Source organism: Geotrypetes seraphini, chromosome 7 (assembly GCF_902459505.1).
Source record: "Geotrypetes seraphini chromosome 7, aGeoSer1.1, whole genome shotgun sequence".
In the NCBI taxonomy this organism is placed as follows: Eukaryota; Metazoa; Chordata; class Amphibia; order Gymnophiona; family Dermophiidae; genus Geotrypetes; species Geotrypetes seraphini.
The window spans coordinates 21,682,504-21,703,580 of record NC_047090.1 but is presented as its reverse complement, the minus strand read 5'-3'; the positions used below and the strand labels follow the sequence as shown (position 1 = coordinate 21,703,580).

Genomic DNA, 21,077 nt, shown 5'->3' with positions numbered 1-21,077 from the left:
ATAAGATGTAGTCTAAAGTGTTGAGGAAGCCTTTTTAATAAGTGCATAATCCTGTAACATGCAGGATGAATTATGCTGACTAAATATTATACTGGGATAATTAAGGAGTTACTGGTGTTACTGTAAATCATGAGACAGGGAATCCAATAGATTTAAGTTGCCTAAATGGCATTTCTTCATGCCATACCAATATGTTAATACATATGAACAGTTAACATCCCCCCTTTTTGGGGTCCTTTTATTAAGGTGCGCTAACTGATTTAGCACATGCTAAATGCTAAGGTGTCCATAGAATATAATGGATGCCTTAGCATTTAGCGTGCGCTAAATTGGTTAGCACACCTTAATAAAAGGACCCCTTTATGAAGCCACGTTAGCATATTTTTATCGTCGGCCATGGCGGTAAAAGTTCCAATACTCATAAGAATTCTAGGAGCGTTGGAGCTTTTGCCGCCACAGCCAATGATAAAAAAAATGCTAGCACAGCTTAATAAAATGGGGGTGGGAGGTTGGGGTGGTGGAGTGGATGATGAATTAACTATTAGGGAAGTGATTTTATAATTGGGTGCCATGATGTCACAGGATAAGAGCCTATTCTCTAATGGCATCTGAGCATCCAGATTCTGTTACAGAATACTAGCATAAGCTAATATTGGCACATTAAGGCACTCATAGTTACACCAGCCCTAGATCTGGTATAACTGCGGTCACCCAGGCATGTGCAACTTTTATTTATTTATTCAGTTTTCTATACCATTCTCCCAGGGGAGCTCAGAATGGTTTACATGAATTTGTTTAAGTACTTATATATTTTTTCCAGTCTGTTCCGGTGGACCCACAATCTATGTAATGTACCTGAGGCAAGTCTGACAAAACAAAATTTACAAAGAAAATATGATATGGTGAGACCTAGCATGTCGAACATAGCACGCAATTTTCCCTGGCAGGAGGGATGCCCAATCTCTCCTGCCACGATCCCCTGTGAACCCCCCCCCCTCGCAAGCATTACAGTAGGAGGGATGCCCAGTCCCTCCTGCCAACCCCCCCACCCCACCCCACAAATTCACTGGCAGAAGGGATGCCCGGTCCCTCCTGCTGACAACACCACCCTCAAAGGAAGCCCACCCTGACCCCCCCCAAGGCCACCCCCACCCCCATCTATAGGAGAGGCCTTAGGCACCTGAGCCAATAGAATCTTAGGCCCATCTCCCAGTGCATTCTGGGATGCACTGGGAGTGGCCTAAGATTCTGATTGGCCAGATCCCCTAGGCCCCTCCAATCATTGTGGGGGGAGGGGGTCATGATGAGTGCCAGGCCTGAGGGACTGGGCATCCCTCCTGCCGCGATTGTTGCGGGGGGTGGGGGGGGTGGGGGGGGTGAGACAGTTCCAAGATTCTCTAACCAGCGCTTATGACAGGTCCCTCTCATGCCTAAAAGATCTTGTTTTAGGCATTTGGGACTTGGGCAAATTTTTTTTTTTTGAGAATCGGGCTTAAAGGTAGATGTAGTGGCGGTCTAGGCGATTAAACTCCTGAACTTTTTTTTGAGAATGGTCATTTCCCTGTTGCCTGCTTTGGGTACCTAGTGCCTTAGGCCAAAAGGGAACTTAAACGTTTTTTTTTTTTTATTATGCCCCTCATTGTATGGTAAACATGGTGTATATTAAAGGATGGCGAACAGTGTGACAGAGTGTGGTAGAATATTGGATGACAAAACATGGCATGATCAGACATAGGATGAAGCACATCAGCGTTTGAGACTTGAGACAGTGGAGAGTTGGGCCCTTTGTCAGAAGGTCTCGGGAATTTTGGTTGGCGCACTCATATAGGGTCAGGAGAAGAGGTGAGTTTTATTGCCTTCTTGAAGTTCAGTAGACCATCTAATGATCTTATGCGGGTAGGTAGTTTGTTCCAGAGGTATGATAGGTAGTGCGAGTAAGATCTTTTTCAGGCATTCTTGTGCTGCATGTGTTAAGTGGCAGCCCTTCCCATGCCCCTTCCATTTTCTATCCTTCTGAATGCTCCATTTGCCTATATGCTCTGTGCCACTTATGTGTGTCTTAACAGAATGGTTCTTAGGTGTACATTTACCTATAAGAACATAAGAATAGCCTTACTGGGTCACACCAATGGTCCATCAAGCCTAGTAGCCCATTCTCATGGTGGCCAATCTAGGTCCCTAATACCTGACCAAAACCCAAGGAGTAGCAACATTCTCAATAACAGACTATGGACTTTTCCACCAGGAAATTGTCCAAACCTTTCTTAAAACCAACTACACTGTCCACTCTTCTTTGAACCTTTTCTAGTGCCACAATATCTTTCTTGAGATAAGGAGACCAGAACTGAACGCAATACTCCAGGTGAGGTCACACCATGGAGCGATACAGGGGCATTATAACATTCCTAGTCTAGTTAACCATCCCTTTTTAAAATAATTGCTAGTGCTTTTTTGGCTGCCGTCGCACATTGGACGGAAGGTTTCATCATATTGTCTGCAATGACACCCAGATCCTTTTCTTGGGCACTAACCCTCAAGGTGGACCCTAGCATCCGGTAACTATGATTTGGGTTATTCTTTCCAATGTGCATCACTGTTGTGTACATGTATACACTAAAGTAGTGTGTATGGATACTTTGTTAGAGAATGGCACCTAAGTGTGATTGACAACGCAGCCGGTGTCTATTTTTAAGGCGCTGGCCAATTTATGTGCCATTTTAAAAATCAGCCCCTTAGTGCATAGCCATTAAAATAATCTACTGCGTAAGCTTCCACTGCCAGCTTTTATGTTGGTGGTAAGAGCCCCTGTGCTACCTCTGTGCTAATCAGTTAAGTGTACAGCATTACCTTACAAGCTAACTTGATTAGCATTGTCATGCCCACTCTTCACCTCTTAACACACATCCTTGGAGGAAAATTAGAAAAATTTTTAATGCATACAAAAAGACAAATTTACCACAGGGTGCCAATACGTATCCCGCAGTAAGCCCTTTTAATGTGTGGTAAGTGCACACTAATGCTTACAGCAGTTTAGTAAAAAGATCCCATAATGAAGTAATACACCTTAAGGTACACAATAATGTTATAATAGCATGAAGAAACTCATTTGATAGAGATCTATAAAATATTGAGTGGAGTGGAAATGGTAGATGTAAATTGCCCATTCACTCTTTCCAAAAAATCAAAGTAATAGATTTAAAACAAACCAGAGAAAATATTTTTTCACACAACTTGTAATTAAACTCTGGAATTCATTGCCAGAGAATGTGGTGAAATCAGTTAGCTTAGCAGGGTTTAAAAAAGCTTTGGCTAATTTCCTAATTGAGAAGTCCATAGGCCATTATTGAGATGGCTTGGGGAAATCCACAGTTTATAATCAACATCCAGCTATTAGATTGTTAATATTTTGCTCACTCATCAAATACACCAACAATATATGTTAAGCAATGTGAACATTATATATCTTCATTATAACCAATGAAATTTATTTAGATCATCATACGTGCCTTCCATTTCTTGATCACTTTTAATCAGTGGAAATATGTGCACAGCTTAGGTAACAATTTCAAAGTTTTAACCATTACTTAGCACTCCTCAATGTCCCAATTTTATGTTTTACTTATATGTTTCATTTATATGTTTCATTTATGTGCTTTAAGATTTATCACAAAGTTCATTTATTAAATACGTTTAAAAAGCACTTATTTTTGTGCTCAGTTCTTCTATGTTGGCTGGGGACTCTCTTCACCTGACATGTTTTGCCCAATGACTGTATCAAGGATGCAACATGTTGTTAAAACTCCAGTCACCCAAGTGGCATATATTATGTAATTCCTGAAAAACATTTTTCCTTTATTTTTCTACCTTATTTTTACATATTATACCCATATTTAAAACAATTTACCTATGAATACCATTTGGTCCAATTCTCCCCGCATTTAATGCACTTCAAATTGGCTGTGGCAATTTTTTCACAATAACTTTATAGGTACTGATGCACAGATAGCCAGTATGGTTCCTGGTTGGATGACTAATAGAATTCACAACTGAGTCCCCATTTGTTTGTTCTCTAAGTTTAGGCTGTTGGGAGTCACTGTATTTAATTCAAATATCCAGCGTTGTTCTTTATAATTTAATATTTAATCCAGATTGCCACCATCCCACCCTATTATCGCTTGAGCTATAATTTTCCATTTAATGTCATCTATTGAATGCCCCTTCTCTTGCCAATGGGGGCCACAGGTGCCTGCAAATTTAATTCTAGATTTATGTACATTTAATTGAATATTAACAGCTCTACCACTGCGTCCCACATATATTAAATCACAAGGGCATAGTATAACATACACCACTAGTTTGCTCTTACATGTGGTATTAGATCTTGGTTTGACCATTCTATCTTTTTTAGGTACTACCCAATCTTCTCCCTCTATTGTGTTCTTGCATCACTGGCATGACTCACTGGAAGTCAACCGTACTACATACTAATGTTCCTTGAAAGATTTAATCAAAATTTGTGATATATGCGAAAATAATAGGATACATATCCTCTAAGTCTCCTCCTTGTCAGTTCTTTCTTTTATCAATAGCTCTCTTTGGGCATATTTTGCTCTTATATATGCCTTATGTATAGGTTTTGCCAGATATCCCCATTCTTGGAATCTTCCTTTTAGCACTTTGGCTTCCCGCTGAAATAACTTCTCTGTGGAGCATATTCGCCTCAAACTTAGGAATTGACTTATCAGGAGATTAAATTTTAAACGATATGGGTGAAAGCTATGAAATTTTAATAATGAATTATTCTCCACTGGTTTCCTATATAAAGTAGTCATTAATCTACCTGGGTTTTGGCCAGGTACTAGTGACCTGGATTAGCCACCGTGAGAACGGGCTACTGAGCTTGATGGACCATTGGGCTGACCCAATAAGGCTATTTTTATGTTCTTATATAGAACTCTGCTTCATTATGGTAGCATCCAAGAATTCTATTTTATTCTGATTATATATTACAGTAAACTTCAGATTCTCATCCAATGTATTCAGCCACTGTCCAAAGTCTTTCAGTTCTTTTTCTGTGCCTTCCCAGATGATAAATATGTCATCCAGGAATCTTTTCCAGAGTTTCACCAGAGGAAAATATGTTGACAGATACATTTTTATCTCTTCAAAATTTTCCATATATAGATTTGCCACAGCTGGTGCTAAGGTGTCACCCATAACCACTCCTTGTAGTTTTTTGTAAAAGTTACCTGAAAACCCAAAATGATTTTCTTGTATCACCACATTAGCCAATTTTATTAAGAAGTCCACCTGAAATCTACCTAGCAGTTTCATAATCATTATGAACCATACAGAACCATACAGAATCTGGTAATTCCCCCCAATTCCTCCATGATTCTTAATAAGTAGGAAGCAATTTTAACTCTGTAAAAAAAAAACAGTCTATAAATTTTGATAATGGTTCCAACACCGAACCTTTGGTTGAAACTATGGGTCAAACCAGAGGGTTGGTAATATTTTTGTGGACTTGTAGAACAAAATAAATCTTTGGTGTTCTAAGATGTTCTTCCACCAAAAACTTACTTTCTTTGTTGATAATCATATCCATCTTCACTGCTTCTGTCACCCATTCCTTAATTTGGTTATATAATCTTGGCACATTGGGGAAATCCACTGCTTATTCCCAGGATAAACAGCATAAAATCTGTTTTACTACTTGGGATCTAGGCTGGGCTTTCCTAACCTGCCTGATCGGGCCCGATCTGGGCAGGTCCGATGAATTCAGGAACGAAAAATATGCAGATGGGGTCGATCGGAGGAATGCCCCCATCTGCCTGCACGGATCGCTCTATAGCAGGGGTCTCAAAGTCCCTCCTCGGCCGTAATCCAGTCGGGTTTTCAGGATTTCCCCAATGAATATGCATTGAAAGCAGTGCATGCACATAGATCTCATGCATATTCATTGGGGAAATCCTGAAAACCCGACTGGATTGCGGCCCTCAAGAAGGGACTTTGAGACCCCTGCTCTATAGCGATCCCAGCACATGCGTAGAACATCTGTAGATGATCTGTGTATGCCCGTCTGAGACGCAACCTTTTTTTTTTTTTAACTTGAAAACCTTTTTTTGTTAGTTTTTAGCCTTGCGAGCCCATGGTTTTAACCCACTTTAAACCCGCGGGTTAAAACCATGGGCTCGATGTGCGGGGAAGGGCAGGAGAATGGCGATGCGGCAGGAGAGCTTCAGGGAAGGGCAGGATAACGGCGATGCGGCAGGAGAACGGCGATGCGACCTGAGAGATTTGGGGAAGATCGAGGCAGAGCAGGGCAGCATTTGGGGCGAGCAGGCAGAAGAGATTGCAGGGCTTCCATTCGGAAAGACGTTTTCGACTGGTCCCCAGCAGTCGCTTCTTCAGGTGATCGGCCAACCCAGTCGGATCGGAAATTTGGTGTTGTGAATCGCGTCCCAGCCTACTTTGCATGCGTTTCACCTCATTTGCATGCACGGATTCGAAGCGGATAGCAGGAGAGGTAAGTGAATCAGGCCGTATGGAAATTTGATAGTAAAAGGGTCGCAAACCGATCGGTACGCTTTGTGAATCTAGCTCCTAGTTAGGAATTTGGGACCTGAGTTGGCTTCTGTTGGAAACAGGATACTGGGCTTGATGAAATTTCAGTCTGTCCCAGTATGGCAATTCTTAAAACTCAGTTCGAACATTGCCTCTCATTAATTCAGTTCTGGGTATGTGTGTGACTCCACAACTTTTGAAGTTTTAGCTAGGTGGAAGGGAGGTGTTCCTGGGGGCATAGGAAACAGCTGAAGCTGCCTGCACCTCTAAATTGAATTCCTCAGTCATGCCTGCATTCAAGATTTTATTCCTTCCTAAGTGGTGTGTTCCAAACCCTCTATTTTTAGCACCCTAAGGCTACCCACAGGGCCCATCATCTTTGAAATCTCCATTTATTGGTTATTCAATTTAGGCTTCTTAGCTCTCAACCAAAGGGCAATTAATTTTAAATATAACTGTACACTAGACATCCCCTGCCCCCATCCTTGATCAAAGAGATAATCAGTTGTGCATCATATGCTTTCCAGAAAAAATGCAAACCCTTTTGCTCATACCTTGTCAACCCTTACATATTCCCTGCTCCGATAGTGACTTCTAATAGAAACAAAACAAACAAACCAACCTAGACTCTTGAAGTCCATCTGGCATGCCTAATTTTCTTCCTGTTGTAATCTCAAAGACCTCATAGATCTTTGACTTCCTCGTCACTGTTTACAACTTTTTGCTTATTTCAGGCTTCTTAAAAGGTTTTTTCTCCCTAATTTTGGCTTCCAGCATCTCCACTGGTAAGCTATTTCACTCTTCCACCATTCCTTTTTTTTGTAATTCTTTATTTAAACACAGATAGGAAACAGGAAAAACACAAGGATCCCAATCTCCTGAAAAGTAACAACCAAACAACAATGTCTCACCAAGCACAAGAACTGTGTTGAACAGTTTTATGAGAACAAACAGAATCCCCCCTGCCCCCCCTCCCCCACCTCCACCCTCCGAGAGACAGCTCAAAGACCCCCCCCTCCCCGGTACCTTCCCCAACCACCTAGAAGACCAAGTGGAGCCCCCAACTCTCTATATCCAAGCCACAGCCCAACCACCCAGGAATCCAATCACTGCCCCACTCCTCCCATCACCCTTCAGTTCTAGCACAATCCATTCCCTCCACTGCGAGAAATTGACCCCTTACCTCCTCAAATTGCTGCCAGCGTCAAGTTAGTAAAGCAGATAGTCTATAACGCTCACAGACCCAGCCCAATTTCTCTCTCATCTTCGGCAGGGTAGGCACCGTTGAGCTCTTCCAATGAAGGGCTATCACCATCCGGACAGCTGTGAAGGCCAAATGGGCCAACCTGTCCTGCGTGTCCTCCACCCCCCCCCAGGCAGCACCCCTAACAATGCTGTTTCTGCTCGCATAAGCACTGGGCATTGGAGAAAATGTCCCACATAATCAAACACGTGAGTCCAATAGGCTAAGATTGCAGGACATCCCCACCACATGTGGAAAAACGTACCCAAAAACCCACAACCCCTCCAGCATTTATCAGTGCATGAAGTATACATTTTGCTGAGCACCGCAGGTGTGAGATACCAACGCACTAGAAGTTTAAGCGCATTCTCCACCAACTGCGGTGCCACCGCAACATGGTGTATTCTCAGGGCAATCTGTTCCCATTCTTCAGCAGAATAAGTAATTCCCAAATCCCGCTCCCAAGCCTTCATATAGGAGGTTTTGTGATCCCTATCCTGCAACAGCTGGTACAACACCGATATGCATCCCCTGCGCACCAGGGCACCCAACATAGCCTCAAACTGGGAGCACCAGAGTGCAGCGGGATCCCCCACCCGAGCCCTCATTAGATAATTCTTCACTTGTAGATAAGGAAATAAATCCCCCGACTCCAGTTGAAATTGAAGCTGCACCTCGGAAAACCCCATAATATTGTCCCCCCTCCAAAAGCTGACCAAAACAATAAAGGCCCCGGCGTTCCCAATGTCGAAAAACACCCCCCTTCCGACCCAGGAGAAAATCAAAAGCATGCCTAATAGAAAGGAAACGCACCCCTTTAGCAGCTCCCAGTAGCTTCCAAGAAGTACCAGACCAGATCCGCAGTGTCCACCGAGTAAAAGGATTATCTATGACCCCAAAATCCTTATTCCGGAGTCCCAGCCAGGGAAGGTAACGAAGCTGTCCTATGCCCCGAAAATCCCCTAAAAGCCCCTGTTCCACCTTTGGGGGGGGGGCTCTGATAATAGTGTTGGGGGTCCAGTCTTATGGGAGGGGGGGTTCAAGGAGTGGGTGTGAGATATGCATGTCACTACTTGGAAATTATGTGGGTGCCAGCCAAATTCTGTGCCAGCACCCAGATAGGCATATTTAAGACCACCTTTTATGTGGTCCCAGGTAGAGAATGACATGGAGACAAATTTGTCCCCATCTCTGCAAGAACTCAATTTCCCCGTCCCCCTGAGTTTTATCGCTGTCTCTGTCCCTGCCCCATTCCTGTAAGCTCTGCCTTAACCGTACAGGCCTCGAACACTTATGATTTTAAAGTGTTTGAGGCTTGTGCAGATGAGGACAGAGCTTGCAGGAATGGGGCAGGGACAGGAATAGAACTCATGGGGATGGGGCAGGAAAATGAGTTCCCATGGGGAATAATTTGTCTCTGTGTCATTCTCTAGTCCCAGGTGTCCATTTAGCTATCTGAGCACTAGTATTGAATATTGTTGGCAACAGCATAACTCCTGTCTCCTCCTTGACTCCACTCTCATAACGTCCTCTTGCCAGCTTAAGTGCAAATCCGTGGCTGGACCACCGACCATGATTTGAGCAGATTAAATTGCTTTGAATATCATATATAAAATATAAAACCTTAAAATCTATGTGCGTTCTTTTGCTATCAAAATGACCACATTTACACCAGTTCTATGTCCTATAGTAGGCCATTTAAAGTTGTATTTTAATTGTGTTAGCACCAAAATCAACATACTAAAAGGGTCCCTTAGTTTCATACTTTCTTCATCATGCATCTTGCTATGCCTGTAAGTGAATCTCTCTTCCATCCTTGAGATATTTTTTTTTATTTTGCTGTCTTTCCTACCTCGTCTTCAACCTAGGTGAGGACAGTTTTGGCAGCATCTGTGCCCAAAAATTTGTCTATGACTCAACTCATGCTAATGGTTTTTGTTAGTCTTTGTGATGAAATCAGTGTCTAGTTTATTCCTTCCCACACACCCCTATCCCAAAATTGTTTTCTTCAAATAGATTTTTTTTTTTTTTGGTGACTACAACAATGTTGCGTTCACATTTCCTTTGCCTTGGATTAACAATTGCTTGTTGACCCATTTTAACCCCCTCTGAGCATCATCTTCAAAGTGTAACTGTCCTTGACAATGAAATAGACCTTCCTATTGTCTGGTCTTTCCAGGCAATCTTTAACATGGAGTCAAATGGCTTTCAGATGGAGGAGCTGGCTGTAGGAAGAAGACAAAGTGGCCTGTTGTTTCCGAGTGACTTTGCCAGAGTTTCCCTTTTCTTTCTGAGAATAGCGCATTTCTATAGCAGATGACAGATGACATTTTGACAGGCACAATATGCTTTGAACTGTTGTGCCAGATAATTCTTTTGTCTTGATTTTTCCCAGCAGAGTGGTACATCTCCTTTGGATGCTGATATGCATATTGTTTGCTTTCCATATACTGCGATGAAGCCCTCTGTCCTTTTTCCGTCTCTATCGTTCATCTAAAGGTTTTTGTAAACATGTAACTGTTCCAGATGGAAGGGCAAACAGCGATGTCAGTATCCTTGCCTTTACCTTTCATAATTAAGAAAAGATTAAAAGTGTGAAAATGATGTGGTAAGAAAAAAGTAAGGTCTTGCATGAAACATTTTTTAATTTGAGGGAAACTTTCAAAAAGTGCAGCGATATAAGATCTGTGGGTCTTTTTCACACACAGACTTTACATCAAATTTCAAAGGAAAAAAAATTGCCTTTGAAAATTTATTTATTTATTCAATTTTCTATACTGTTCTCCCCAGGGAGCTCAGAACAGTTTACACGAATTTATTCAGATACTTGAGCATTTTTCCCTGTCTGTCCCGGCGGGCTCACATTCTGTCGAATGTACCTGAGGCAATGGGGGGATTAAGTGACTTGCCCAGGGTCACAAATAGCAGTGTGGGTTTGAACCCACAACCTCAGTGTGTTGAGACTGTTGCTTTAACCACTATACCACACACAGATTTGTAGCTGCCAATTGAGGAGGTTCATTTTCCATAAAAACCTGCATGCATATTTTTGGCTTTGTAAAGCATATATATTGGTACACATTCTCTCCCATCGTCACCCTTGACAAATCCTTTCTGATATGTTTATACACTTAGGGCCAGATTCTGTAAACACGCCTAAAATTGCCTAGTAAAATGGCATTGTCAATGTGCCAATCATGTTTAGGTGCCATTTACAGAATAACGACAAACGACACCTAATAAAAAACTTAGGCGCCAGTAATATAGGCCAGGATTTTACTGGCCTACATCGCAGGTGTGAATAAATTCTTTAGAGAATCACGCCTAGTGGTGCCTATGTCTGTCTCTACCCCAAAACATGCCCACTTAAGCGTTAGGTACCACTAAGCACCATGTGATAGGCACCTATCCTTTTAGAAACTGGTAGGTACCTGCTGGCCAATTACAAACTTTTTTCTATTATGAACTTGTTAAAGCTTATAATTGAAGCTATTAAGGACATATTAGCAATTAAGTTACATAGAAACATAACATAGAAAAGATGGCAGATAAGGGCCGCGGCCCATCTAGTCTGCCCACCCTAATGACCCTCCCCTATTTAACTCTGTGCAGAGACCCCACGTGACGATCCCATTTCTTCTTAAAATCAGGCACGCTGCTTGCTTCAATCACCTGAAGTGTAAGTTTATTCCAGCGATCAACCACTCTTTCAGTGAAAAAGTATTTCCTGGTGTTGCCGTGCAATTTCCCGCCCCTGATTTTCCATGGATGTCCTCTTGTTGCCGTCGGACCTTTGAAAAAGAAGATATCTTCTTCTACCTCGATACGGCCCGTGAGGTATTTGAACGTCTCGATCATGTCTCCCCTCTCTCTGCGTTCCTCGAGTGAGTATAGCCGTAGTTTATCCAGCCATTCCTCGTACGGGAGATCCTTGAGTCCCGAGACCATCCGTTTGGCCATTCGCTGGACTGACTCAAGCCTCAGTACATCCTTGCGGTAATGAGGCCTCCAGAATTGTACGCAGTATTCCAGATGGGGCCTCACCATGGATCTATACAACGGCATAATGACTTCAGGCTTACGGCTGACGAAACTCCTATGTATACATCCTATGATCTGCCTAGCCTTAGATGAAGCCCGCTCCACTTGATTGGCAGTCTTCATGTCTTCACTGATGATTACCCCTAAGTCCCGTTCTGCAACAGTCCTTGCTAGGATCTCGCCATTTAGGGTGTAAGTCTCGCATGGATTTTGACTGCCAAGGTGCATGACTTTCCACTTCTTGGCATTGAAACTCAGTTGCCAGGTCCTAGACCATTGCTCCAATAGGAGTAGGTCGTGTTTCATATTGTCCGTTGTGCTCTTGCTTATTATATTACATAGTTTGACGTCATCGGCGAATAACGTTATTTTACCTCGAAGTCCCTCAGCCAAGTCCCTTACAAAGATATTGAAAAGGATCGGGCCTAAGACCGAGCACTGTGGCACTCCGCTGATCACTGCCGTCGTTACGGAGGGGGTGACGTTCACCACCACCCTCTGAAGCCTACCACCAAGCCAGTCTCCAACCCATTTTGTCAAAGTGTCACCTAAACCTATAGAACTCACCTAAATAAGCATTTTAGGCGCCTAACTTTAGGCTCCTCTTATAGAATCTGGCCCTTAGATACACACACCATATAGAATTACGCTAAACACCAGTGCATTATATAATTTTTAGGTGAACCCATTTAGGCCAAGAAAAAACAGATCTAAATACCTGCATCTGTAGATGGTCTGCGCATGCCCGTCTGAGACGCGACCATTTTTTTTACTTGAAAACTTTTTTTTGCTAGTTTTTGGCCCTGCGAGCCCATGGTTTTAACCTGCTTTAAACCCGCAGGTTAAAACCACGGGCTCGCTGGGTGGGGAAGGGCAGGAGAGCTTCGGGGAAGGGCAGGAGAACGGTGATGCGGCAGGAGAGATTCGGGGAAGATCGAGGCAGGGCAGGGCAGCATTCGGGGCAAGCAGGCAGGAGAGATTGCTGGGCAGAGAGTACGGCTTCCAGTTGGAAAGACATTTTCGACTGGTCCCCTGCAGTCGCTTCTTCAGGTGATCGACCAGCCCAGTCGGATCGGAAATTTGGTGTTGTGAATCGCGTCCCAGCCTACTTTGCATGCGTTCCACCTCATTTGCATGCACGAATTCGAAGTGGATTGCAGGAGAGGTAAGTGAATTAGGCCGGATGGAAATTTGATAGTAAAGGGGTCACAAACCAATCGGTACACGATCGGTTTGCTTTGTGAATCTAGCCCTTTATAAAATATGTCAAGTTGTATGTGTAACTTTTAATTAGTTCTAATTAGCAGCAATTATAAGGTTTTAATAACCAATTGGCACTAATCAAGCTTGTTAAATAATTTAGTTATGTGCAAAAATTGGGTGTGTGAACCGACTTAAAGTGGTCCAGAGGAAAGTGATGAATATGGTACGGGTTTGCACCAAAAGTAGTATGAGTAGAGACTAGAAGACCTTAAAATGTATACTCTGGAGGAGAGGAGGGAAAGGGGTGATATGATACACACATTTACATATTTGAAAGGTATTAATATAGAACCAAATCTTTTCTAGAGAAGGGAAATTGGTAAAACTAGAGGACATAAATTGAGGTTGAGAGTATTGTTAGGAAATAATTTTCCACGGAGAGGATAGTGGATGCCTGGAATACCCTCCCTAGGGTAGTAGTGAAGAGGAAAATGGTGACGGAATTCAAAAACGCGAGATGAACATAGAGGATCTCTAATTAGAATATGAATGGGCAGACTTTCACAGTCTGAATCCCGCAGATGAGATGGTTGGATAGGCTGGAGCGAGCTTCAATGGCATCTCCAGGAGTTGGAACCAAAGAATATTACTGGGGTGGACTTCTAAGGTCTATGGCCCAGAAATAACAAAGACAGAAGACATTTTAATTTAATCAGGAAATTGTAATGCATGTTATTATAGGGCAGACTGGTTGGATCATTCAGGTCTTTATCTGCTGTCATTTACTATTGTTACTATGATTTGCGCACACAACGTAAGGCACCATATGCAGGATTTGAAGGTTATGGGATAATTCTATAAAGGGGCGCTAACATTTATGTACTGCACATAAATGATTAGAATGGCATACAGGCACATGTCTGTGCACATGTTACATAAATGCCAACACTGTACCTCAATCACCCATGTCTTCTATAGTGTATATTTACCCATGTCTTCTATAGTGTATATTTTATAGAGAGGTATACACATGAGTGAAGTCTGGGTGGGACTTATATACATGAACCTTACAGAATATTTCCAGCATTTTAGACATGAGCTGTATGGCTCATACCTAAATTACCTCTCCTTTTACTAAACCGCGATAGTTATTAGTGCAAGGAGCCGTGCTGAATGTTCCACGCTGCTCCCAATGCTCATAGGTACTCTATGAGCATTGGGAGCAGCGTGGCTTCCTGTGCTAATAACCGCTATCACGGTTTAGTAAAAGGGGGAGTTATTTATTTGGTTAGTTTTATATTCCGTCCTCCCCAATGAGCTCAGAACGGGTAACAAGGTTGACATACCTGTACATAAAGTATAGACAAATTATGAATTTACATTTGCACAGTAATGTTAAATATACTGAATCAAGTTTAGCGTACAATTTGGTCTTTAAATTAACATACGGTTATTTCTGTCTTCATTTAACAACCAGAGTGGATCTAGTTCAGCGTACATTAGAATACATATGTTTGAAGGGAGTGACTGGATTTATGGGAAGAGGTAAGTTTTTATTGCTTTCCTGAAGTTCAGAAGCCCTTTGAGGGATCGGATGTTAGGAGGCAGTTGATTCCAATAACTTGATAGGAAGTGGGAGCAGAGATGGTGTTCTGGAGTTGGAGGGCACGACTAGGAAATATTTGCAGATGTGATTCCTCTTGGGAGTGGAGTGGTCTGTTTGGGACGTATGGAGGAAATTTGGTTGATATGTAGCTGGTTGCCATGTTGTGTAAGGACTTGTATATTATTACTAGGCCCTTGAAGATGTATTTCTTCTGTTATATTGGTATTCTATAAAGGAAATAGGTACATAATTTTCATTATAAAATAGGTACCACATAGGTACTCTGTAGGTTGCTCTGTTTCTTTATAGCAAGTTGGAGAGTATGAGCTCATTCTAAGGACTTTTGTGATAGTGTTCAATCAAAAAAAAATATATACTTCAAATAAAAATGCAACATCCACATATTTTATCTAAAAATTTCGGCCTCCTTTTACAAAGCCACAGCAGGCATACCCCTAAGGCAAATGCATCAAAGCCCATTCAATTCCTATAGACTTTGGTGCATTTGCTGCGGGAAATCCAAAATTTTTAAAATAAGATATTTGGATGTTGTATTTTTATTTGAAGTATATTTTTGTTGATTGAACACTACCACAAGAATCCTTAGAATGAACTCACCCTCTTCATTTTTCTTCTTTTTTTTTTTTAATTCTTTATTAATTTTCCAAACGTCAACAGTGCCATACACAAACATGTATGCATATAATACATCAATAAAAGCACATTAATCTTGCAAATATACATAAACAACCATTTTATCTCACCCACCCAATGACTAGTCATTAAAAACACAGAAACCTTTCCCTATTTAAAGTAGTAATGTAAACCCACCCTCCTTGAATGTCTATATTCAAAAGGCTAAAATTAAGATAAAGAAGAAATATCCCCCTTTCACACCCCCTGGATGTGCGTGAAAATAAACAAAAATGAGTTATAGACAAATGACAATTTAGTGAAGTAACAAAAGATGTCAACGGGCCCCAAACCAGCTTAAATAAATTGTTACGCCCCCAACATGTCAGCACTCTCCATTTTTCTATAAAGAAATAGAGCCAGCAGTTAAGATGTTGACAAAGTGCCATATTTAAAACCAAAAATCACCCTACCTCCTCAAAATGTCACATTCAGTCCAGTATTACCTGGGGGAAAGCTCTGAAAAACTTTGGGAAATTGATTCTCTCAGATTCAACAGGAATATTAAAGCAGCAAAGGATTGCTGCTTGTCTACTTTTTTCAAAGAGATGAACCCGTTCCTGCTCCTGACGAAGATCGCGACATGGAGCTCTGTCGAGCAGAAACAGTATTTCTTTGGGACTCAGCAAAGTTTTTGATTGCTTTACCTTTATTTTTATGATTGCAAGATATTAATTTTTGATAGAGCAGCCTGTGGATTTGCAACAAGCAATTTTAATTTCTTTTCACTCAAAAGAGCACTGTGTATAAGATAATATTAAAAACATTTTTCACGGACAAATTATATTTTTTTAAAAAAAGCAATAAAAAATTTAACAAGCCTTGGGGCTCCTTTTACGAAGATGCGTTAGGGCCTTAATGCGCAGAATAGTGTGCGCTAAAAATGCCGCATGCGCTAGCCGCTACCGCCTCCTCTTGAGCAGGCGATAGTTTTTCGACTAGTGTGCGCTATAGCGTGCGATAATCTGGTGCGTGTGCTAAAACCGCTAGTGCACCTTCGTAAAAGGAGCCCTTGATGATGTACGGAGCAGATTCATTCAGGCAGTTATTTGGTGCTTGTCACCCATGACTCGTCGGCCCAGGGTAAAAACTGTGAAGTATCGTTACAGTTCCCCCAGTACTGTGGTCTTAATTAATTAATTAATTAATATAAACACAGATGCTTGCTCTTGAGGGTAGAAATTGAACAAGTTTTTTGCCAACTGTTTTGTTCTTCCGATAGTTTTTGGCAAACATTAGGTTTTTGTTTTTTGGCCTCATAACAGATGAAATTACATAGCTTGTGAAAAAAAAACCTAAATGAAAATTAATTTTCTCAGAATAGTCACGGCCAAACGGTTAAGGTAATGGACTAGAAATCCACCGAATTTTGGAGTGTAGGTGTAGCCTAGTGATTGGAGCACTGAACTGACAATCAGGGAATCCGACTAATGTTCTTTGTAATTTTGGGCAAGTCTTTGCCTCAGGTGCAAACTTAGAGGATAAGCCTTTCAGGTATGAGGAAGTACCAAAATATAACTCACCTTGAGCAAGGGCTGTGGCTCACTGGGGGGGGGGGGTCCTTTTACTAAGGCGTGCTAACCAATTTAGCGCGCACTAACTGATTTAGTGTGTGCTAATCGATTTAATGCACGCTAAAGATTAGTGCGCCTTAGTAAAAGGACCCCTGGGTGAGCTGCTGCCTTTGCAGTCAGAGGTTGTGAGATCGAATCCTGGTGCTGCTCCTTATGACCTTAGGCAAGTCACTTAATCCTCCAGTGCCCACTGCTTTGAATGTCAGCTTTGAAATGCCAAAGCGACAAAAGATGGTATATAAGTCCCCATTCCCTTTCCCTATACTGAAAAAAATATGAGCTAAGTAAATAAATTAAAAAAGTGACCATCAACCCATATGAACTGGTGGGATTCAAAATTTTTTTTAATCCAGCACAGCTCCTTCTGTAATAATTTAAGATGGTCTTCTCAGCCACTATATAGGAGACATGATCTATGACTGCACATTTAATTTAGTACGAAAATACCAGCACTGAATGCAATGAGTCACAATCGGAGCTTCCATGTTCAGTTTGACGATTATGCTTCTGTGTTCATTCATCCTCAAACGGAATGAAAACTTCTGAGTAGTCTTTCCCACAAAAAATTAATGAGCACAGACAGACAAGGGCATAAACAACAGATGATAAAGAAAAATTGCAATAAAAATCTATCTTTTACCGAATTATAGACCCATTAGGATTGACTTTATTTTGTAGCTGTTCTACATTATCTATGGTTTACGCCATCATATATCTGTAAAAAATGGAATGATGAATGAAGGATAGAGAGACTGATGGATATGGATCGGGTTGGTTTGGTTAAGTGACATAAGAATGGTAAATTATGTAAAACAAACACGGGATTGTTTTTTTCAATATAATATATTTAAGGGCTGTTCTATAAATAGGTGACTGTGGTTAGGCTCTGTTTTGCATGTATAGCTGCACAAAAAATTACCACATAGACAATTTAGCACTGTAGCCAGGGCCGGATTTAGATGAAAAGAGGCCCTAGGCTATTCCACTTATGAGGCCCTTTCACCTCCCATTTTTAAGTTTGTAAATTACATGAGAGATAATAAAATACATCATTACTGTGATATATATCAATATGTTAAATAAAACATGTTGTTATTGGTACTAACCTTTATAAAAAATGTGACACGGATAATAAAAAAAAAAAAGTCATTTGGACATTTATTCTCAGCACCATATATAGTACTTGTAACAATAACTAATCAAACATAACACACAATATTGCCCCTTCCTATGTCCATAGTGCCCCCAGTGCGTCCTTCCTCACCTCACCCCCCTTCCGATGCCCACCTGCCTCCCATCCCCCTTCCACTGAAACCCCCCACCCCCGATGCCAGTCAGGGCCACCCTGTCCTGACGGATCCACGTTTTGCCTTTCTCCCCGCGGGGCTGGGCTTTGCTAAGCTGTTTCCGGACTGACGTCTTTCCCTCCCCGATCCTCCTCCCAGGGCGAGAAAAAGAAAGGGAGAAGCCGAGTCGGCGCCCCGAAGCGTAGAATTTCTCCTTATTTTCGGTTCAGTGTTTTAGTGTTCACTGTTTTTAGAATAGTGTAATTTTAATTTTGCTAACAATTTGAATGTAGGCCCCTCTTGATCTTGAGGCCCTAGGCTGAAGCCTAGTTAGCCTATAGGAAAATCCGGCCCTGACTGTAGCCATAAGTACTAATTTATAAAAGAATGCATGAAATTGTAAAGGGGGCCTATACATAGGCAGAACATGGGAGGAGCATGTACATGTACCCATGTTACATTTAGGTGTCTGCACTTACATCATGGCTGGTATATCGCTCTCATGCATATTCATTGCGGATATCCTGAAAACCCAACAGGCCAGGCGGTTCCTGAGGACTGGGTTGAAAACCACTGCACTAGTATCAGTATATAAAATGAGATCTGGGAGCCCAGATGCCATTATAGAACCTCTCAGCATCAGGGTACTTAAAGGAGGAAGTCACTTATAGAATTGCCACTTTATTGATGATCACTAGCCTCATAATATACAGTAACTTATATTCAAAGTACAGTTTGGCCACCTCCTGTTGTGAACCTGGATATTCAATGCTGGAGCCATATTTGGCCACCAGCATTGAATTTCCAGGTTAATATCAGCCGCCGAAGATTAGGCCGGCCAAGCCAATATTCATAGACTGGCCGATTAAGGCATAGTGGCCAAATATAGCTCTGCCTTTTAGGCCGCTAGACCTAGCCAGTCAGCAAATGAATATTAGTGGTGACCAGCTCAGTCACATGACATCCACATACCAGGATAGTCAGCAGGAGATAACCGTCTATCTCTTGTCGAGTATCGTAGATAGCTAGCTAAGTGGTATTTAAAAAAGGGGAAATATAGTAGAGACCCCTAAGTCAGGATCACTGCATCACTTTATAACTTAACAATCGTGGAGAAAAAAGAGCTAGGGCTAGTCACAGCCATTGGTCTCAGAAAAAACTTCCACATAATCCAATATCCATCTTCATAAAGTCATATACCAATGCAGTGCTGTCCTCTTGAACTTAGGGTACTAACGGCAAAATACAAAATGCAAAAAATACTCCAGAACATTTCTTCCATAAACAAAAGAACTGAAAAATAAAAATAAACGCTGGGGCATAAGGTAAATTATACAGCCCAAAATAGCCAAAAATCTACTGGTGAACCTATCTTGGGTCATTTATTATTGCTAGAACCCCTTTCAAGAGAGACAAAGCAGCTGTGTTCTTCCCCAGATAAGCGTTTTTTTCCTTACCTGGATATCGTAATCATTGTGGATTTTTTAAGTAGGGTATAAGCAATATTTAATATTTAAAGTTTCCCTCTCACACAGCACTTATTAAAAAGATATACAGTACACTTGATGGTGACGATATATGAAGTTTTGGGGTAGTTCCTAAGGTGCGCCTTCGCGTACACATACATTGTTGTGGGATACACTCTGGTGGAGACTCTAAGGCCTCCTTTTACTGAGGTGCGCCAGCTTTTTTAGCTCACGCAGGATTTTAGCGCACGCTAAACCCGCGCTACGCTTCTAGAACTAACGCCAGCTCAGTGCTGGCGTTCAGGTCTAGTGCGCGTGGCAATTTAGCGCGCGCTATTCCGCGCGTTAAGGCCCTAAGATTTATTAAAAAATTTCCCCAAGAACTGATTTTTCATCAAACCAATCATAACACGTGTTTATTGTTAAATCAAGAGTGATATGGTCGCTTCATTACTGATTGTGCTATGTGAGATTTGGGAATCTAAGAGCAGGTTTTTCTAAGAAACTACTAATTTAACTTCCTTTGATTCTTTGAGGCTTTTTGATTAGTGAAGATTTATATGCCAGTGCCCTTGAGATAGCTGTTTTGTGAAACTTGGCCACTGTGGGGTCTGGCTGAAACTATTTTTGGCTGCATTAGTACTGAATGTGCCTTATGCCCCAAGCGTTTTTTTTTTTTTTTTTAATGTTGTTTCTTTATGGAAGAAACGTTCCGGCGTATTTTTTGCATTTTGTATTTTGTCCTTAGTAACCTTAGGAACAGCAGTGTATTGGTATATGAGTTTATCAAGATGGATATTGAATTATGTGGAGTTTTTTTTCAGAGCCCAATGACTGTGACGAGCCCTAATTGCCTGGCATTGTTATGTTGAACTATATCGGCACTCTTATTTCTGAGGACTCTTTTTTTCTCCACAATTTTTAAGTTATACAGTGATCTTGACTTAGAGGTCTCTACTATATTTCCCCCTTTTTGGGTTGTTTTTCAATTATTTATATATAGTATAATTCTTTAGGAGTTTCTAAGTGGTATTTAGCCAGCTGGGAGCTGTTCCTGGCCTTTTAAGTACCACTGGATATCAGGTGAAATATATTTTATGCATTTGGCTTTGTAAGTTTTCTCTCTTAGGGTCTTTTTTACTAAGCTGTGCTGAAACATGGCCAGTGCTGTTCCTATCATAGGGCTTTCCCATGTGCTAAGGCCACTTTTAGCACGGCGGCAAAATGGACCCCATTTCCGCTATTGATGGCCACACACTCATTTCCCCATTAGCGTGTGAGCACATACCAACACCTATTTTTAGCGAATGGCAATTTACCCCAGAGACGTCCTCAGTGATAAAAAAAATAATAATTTCTATTTTTTAGCACATGAGAAGCACGAGCCAATCCTGAAAC

At 41.5% G+C, this 21,077-nt stretch overlaps 1 protein-coding gene across 3 annotated transcripts in view; it reads left to right on the top strand.

The window, feature by feature from the left end:
- LOC117363311 overlaps positions 1-21,077 on the top strand; it is a 393,068-nt gene that overhangs the window by 202,089 nt on the left and 169,902 nt on the right. The window lies entirely within an intron of this gene.